This window comes from Octopus bimaculoides, chromosome 3 (assembly GCF_001194135.2).
Source record: "Octopus bimaculoides isolate UCB-OBI-ISO-001 chromosome 3, ASM119413v2, whole genome shotgun sequence".
Classification (NCBI taxonomy): Eukaryota; Metazoa; Mollusca; class Cephalopoda; order Octopoda; family Octopodidae; genus Octopus; species Octopus bimaculoides.
Genome location: NC_068983.1, coordinates 15,612,540 through 15,618,091, shown reverse-complemented (window position 1 = coordinate 15,618,091; position 5,552 = coordinate 15,612,540). Strand labels below are relative to the sequence as shown.

The following is a 5,552-nucleotide window of genomic DNA, read 5'->3' as shown; positions in this document are numbered from 1 at the left end:
TATATATATATGCACATAACAGATCTTTTGCTAAGGAATGACTCTCGTATACATATCTCTTATCTTACATATTTCAGTCACTGAGTAGCTGCCAATGTTGAGGGCACTGCCTTGAAGGGTTTTAATGGAACAAATCGAAGGGGTTTTTTTTTTTCTTGTTGCACTTTTGCTGAACCACTAGTTTACGGGGATGTAACCAAACCAAGACCGGTTGTCAAGCGGTGGTGGAGAAAACAAAGACACACACTACCTATCTATATATTTGACGGGATTTCTTTCACTTTCCATCTACCAAATCTGTAATTGGGAACATCAAAAACATTGGATATTTCCGCAATACTTTTTTTTTTTTTATCCATGTTTATGCTGTTTAACCCCAGGTCAATCCAGATCGACCAGACCAATTAAACATTCAGACTATGATCATCATCTCTTTACATGAACATCGCTGAATTGAATGCGATTTAAAGATTGAAGATTTGAAGACTGCTATTTTTTGCAAGTCAAGCGAATACGTAGAGGTTCTTTGTTAGCTCATATTATGTACACTTCATCCCGAATAACTTCCAAAGACATTAATCTCTTCCCATTAAGTGATGCAGATATGACAGTGTGGTCCTCGGTTCGATTCCACTGCATGGCAATTGGGTTAACCAATGCCTTGAGAGCAGAATTTAGTTGATAATTGCCTGGTAGAATTCTGGTTTTTAACCCCATATAACCACTAGCGTAGCTAGCAGGATGTGGTAGGGGCTGTCTGCCATGGGCAGCACTTTTGAGTCTGCTGTAAGTAGTATGTGTTTTTTGTGAGATCCGGGGGCGGCAAACGGAAGGGCCGTCCTGGGCAGCACACACTCTAGCTACGATATTGCATATAACCCATTGTAACTTGTTTATTTTTTGGATTTTTCAGATAATTTTGCGAATTTGTATTCTACATACGAGAATTCATACAATTATGCTTAAATTTTTTGTTGTAATTTTTGCCCTCAATCCGATATATTCTAAAATTTCCACTTTTTCGAATTTTTCTTTTGAAATCAAATTTTTAAATAGGGACAGTCGAAATTTTTTGCTTAAATCCCATCAGTGGACCACGCTTGGGTGCATCATCATTCCATTTGATGTGTTTATGGGGAGAAAAATATTGAAAAACATTAATACATGTCAGAATGACAAAGAAACGAAGATGGTATCAGGTGGTCGAGGGATGTGCTAAAAATAACAGCTAAATCGCCCTTAAATTACACAATTTCTATTATATAATCGTATGAATTCCCGTGTGTAGAACACAAATTTGCAAAACATTTTTGAAAATTCCAAAAAAAAAAAAAAAATTATGAGGGGGTTATATGAACTAGAATTCCGCCGATTATTGTATAGAAAACCGACGTGTATGTATGTGCTCCGATTCTCTGCACTTTGCGTTCAAATCCGCCGACGTCAACATTGCTTTCCACCTCTAAGGGATTGATAGATAGAGTACTAGTTGAGAACTAGGGGTAAAAGCGCACTTCCTAAAATGTTTTGTGGTCAATGAAAACGCTTTGACTATCCTGGGTTGGACATGAGTTCGCACCTACTAAGAATTTCTTTCCTGCACTAATGTATTTTGGATGTTTCGCTGGGTCAAGGACGGGAGAGTGTCTGCATCCATTTGCGACTACAGAGGTACCTAAAACCGTTAGTGAAAGCTAGCGACGACCATGTATAAAGTATATATATATATACATATATATATATACATATATATATATATTCATATGTGTATGTTTATTAACACCGGTATAACCGGTATAGAATACCGGTGTTGTTTATGTCAGGTATGTTTATGTTCCGCAGTGGAGCAGTTTGACAAGAGGAGAATGTTCCGGGCGTGGCTACAGCTCAGTGACAGAAACCAATACAAAAAGGCTACCAGTGTACACAACTAACTCATTTCTTGACACAGCATCTCATCTCATCACGTATCCGCTGATATCTCTGCAACAGTCACTTACTCAACTTCGGCACGCAACTTTTACTTCCGAAGTTAACGATAAAAATCCATATAAATTGGTCCACACCCAAATCTTCAGTTGACGCAAATCTCCCACGCTTATCATTTATTTCACACGGTTACGAGACTAACTTTGCTTCTCACCATCAGCACTTTAATATTCGCTTTTCCATGCTGGCATGAGTTGGCTAGCTTTGCCGCATCGTCACTAATTTTCATATTTTATACTGCGAGAATGCATTTATTGGGAATATGACAAACATTTATTAAAACTATTTTCCAGCCATTGAACGTTAGTGCCTATGCACTTGCTATATATATATATATAATTGTCACATATTATATTACAGATAAATTCCTCTATTTACATAATATCGAGGTCTCATTCATTCTTTTGTTGTCATACCAGGTACTACTAAAGCAGCGCGGACCCGTCCGCGCTAGCTAGTCGTGAGTGGTCGATCCTAACCCTAACCCTAAACACGTATTCATTTGCACACGCGGGTTAGGGTTAGGGACAGGGTTAGGGTTAGGGTTAGGGTTAGGGTTAGGATCGACCACTCAAGACTAGCTAGCGCGGACGCGCGACTGCGCGTTCGGGTCCGCGCTGCTTTAGTAGTACCGTCATACCATTACTATTTATGTGCGTGTGTTGTATATGCAGAGCCGGAGCAATGTTAAATGATACCCCACAAACACAACCTGACCCTTCCCTTATCTGACAAGACATTTTGTAATGAATGCTAAATTTGAAATAATATACTAAGAATGTTGTTTCCTTCTAGGTCACACCTCACAACTATAAATATAATTTGCTTTCAGATTTTAACTATCCAACACTAAAAAGCAGCAAGCAATATTAGCAAACTATTTACTTAAAACCAGAGGTAATAGGAAAATGTATATTTTCAACACAAAACTGTTATAAGGGAAAATACAAATGCAAAACATTGAAAACGATTTTTCCTATAGAAATCGATGTTGATGGTCAATTTTTGAAGAAGGAAAAAGAAATTCTAATAAAATACACACACACACACACACACACATATATATAATAGATAGATAGATAGAAAATCAAAAATCTTTTATTTAATTGGTTTCTAACCATAAAGATACAAAGCATTTCAACATTCAAAATAGTTATTGGTTACATATAACTTATACTTTAGAAAGTTTTCTCCCACTTTGATCAAATTCTTAAAACTAATCAACAAATCTGCTTTTATCTTATTGCATAAACTGCTGTTGTGATTTTTAATATTTCAACTGAAAGGCCTAATCTAACTCATATTTGTACCACGTTCCTTATAACTAATTTTCATTGCCCTTTTATTTAGTAACACATTATGTTTATAGATTGTTAAAATATCTACGTCTTCATTTGTTCATGCAGAATCATTTATTTAGAGAGAAATTCTGGAACGTACTTGTTACTTCTAGTCATAATAGAAGTGAAATACACGTTAAAATAGACAAATAGGTTCGAAGTGCTAACCAAAACAGTAAACAATCAAAACGACATAAAAAAAAAAAAAACAGTGATTAATGTGTGCATATTTCAAATTTTTGATGTGTTTTACGATGATTAGAGTTACTCATCACTGTTTTCCCCTAAGCACTGTTAAGTGCGAATAACAATACTTAATAGCGACATCAGTAAAAACCATCACATACCTCTACTGGTAGAGACTGGCACACTATAGTCACTGAGTCATGGCAGAGCGAGTCATTGAGGTTGTTCCGTTTGTTGGTAGTGACTGATGCACAATTGTCACTGACTCACTGCATAGAGAGTCAAGGAGGATTGTTCCATGTGACATTTGCCTGATTCCAATTTTGACGTACATTCCTTAATTCAAAATATATTAATCACTTCAATACATGATGGTATTTAATAGTAATACGTCAGTAAAAGAAATTATTATTTGCTAGAATCATTAGAGCGAAAGAAGAAATGCTTTACGATATTCCTTCTGGCTCTATAGATTCTGAGTTTGGATCCCACCCTTTCGAGGTCGATAAAACAAAGTACCAGTCAAGTACTGAGATCGATGTCATTGACTATCCCCAGCCCTCAAATTCGCTGGCCTTGTGCCTAAATCGGAAACAATCATTATTATCGTTGTAGAGGGTTTCCAATTCTTGTCAGCCTCATCTTTTGCAAAGCCTTGGCTTCATCTATACGCTTTACTGCCACCAAAACAATTATGCTTCCTTAAGTACATAGTTATTTTGTTTAATAAGTTAATCCAGTCCTACTCTACCACATTCAGCATCAATTACATCAATTAGAATATTTTCCTCACGTTTCTTTTCTTAATTTCTTTCCTTAACCATTAAAGGATAACTTAAGAGAGGTTTAGCTGCTATGCTACCATGTCAAATAGCTCAAGAGATTCCCTTGTCAGTCAGAACACCGGAAGGGAAGAAGAGACTGCTTTCCTGCTCCCAATGTGTTAGACCATTGTACGTCAGAATGCATAGTGTGGTACTCAGTTGCATAGAAGCATGATGCACTGCAACGCTGGATCTGTGACCACACCTACTTATACAATAAAAACTTTATCAGATATGATCTGAGGCAACATGGCTAGGTACCAGGGGTTATCCATTACTTTTAATAAACTATCTGAATAGTTCATAATCTTAAATTCAACTGTTAATTGTTCTTTTGCATGAAATATCTGAAGTTCTGGTTCCTAAACAGTTAGCCAAGATTTTTCTGTACTATTGTCTATATATATATATTAATTGCCATAATTAGTCAATATTGATTATCTACTCCCTATTTGCATACCAAATAAGTACTATTCGTATATTGTTACAGGCTATGGGAGACTCCCAAATACTTTTAAATTTCATGCTCCCTTTTAGATTTTTTGGCCCAAGTCCATTTTAACAAGTCCTAAAATCTTTCTTCAGTTCTTGCAATAAGAATGTACTCACCAATCTGTTATTATATGCTTTATTTCAGGGTTCTTAACTTTTAACTAAATGGCAAAATTGATGAGAGGTCCTACAAAGAAAGCTGGTATCTGATCAGCAAAGTTGAGGCTTAATTACTAGGTATATCCTACTACACACCTACCAATATACAGATAATAAGAATATAACAAAATATAGCAACCAGAGGCCAACAGTAGAAAAAGTATTATAATGTAACTGTTAAGTGGGGGAGGGGATGTTTCCCTGAAAGTCTCAAATGGCTTTTAAATGCCAAATTCCTAAATTCATTTTCATGGTGTGAAGCTGATGAGATAAAACTGAACCCCGGGTAACAGTCCCTGATGAATGGATATCTTCAACCTACTAGAAATAGCAACCAAGTCTTAAAATAACACCCTAACATCCTAGAAATGAAAGAATACTTTGAACATTGTGTTGTATGTCTTAGATAGCCACGGTTGGAACACCTTTGATCACAGGTCCGATATGGATTAAACAACTAAAGTTAAGTGAACTGTAGCAATGTTAAATAATGCTCTATACAAAAACAAATTCCTACGCAGGATTTGAACTCAGTTGGTCAAATATATATATATATATATAT

The 5,552-nt window shown here is 36.0% G+C and overlaps 1 protein-coding gene across 1 annotated transcript in view; it reads right to left on the bottom strand.

Moving 5' to 3' along the window:
• Window positions 1-5,552, bottom strand: part of LOC106881039 (methionine-R-sulfoxide reductase B3, mitochondrial) — a 114,486-nt gene that overhangs the window by 79,057 nt on the left and 29,877 nt on the right. The window lies entirely within an intron of this gene.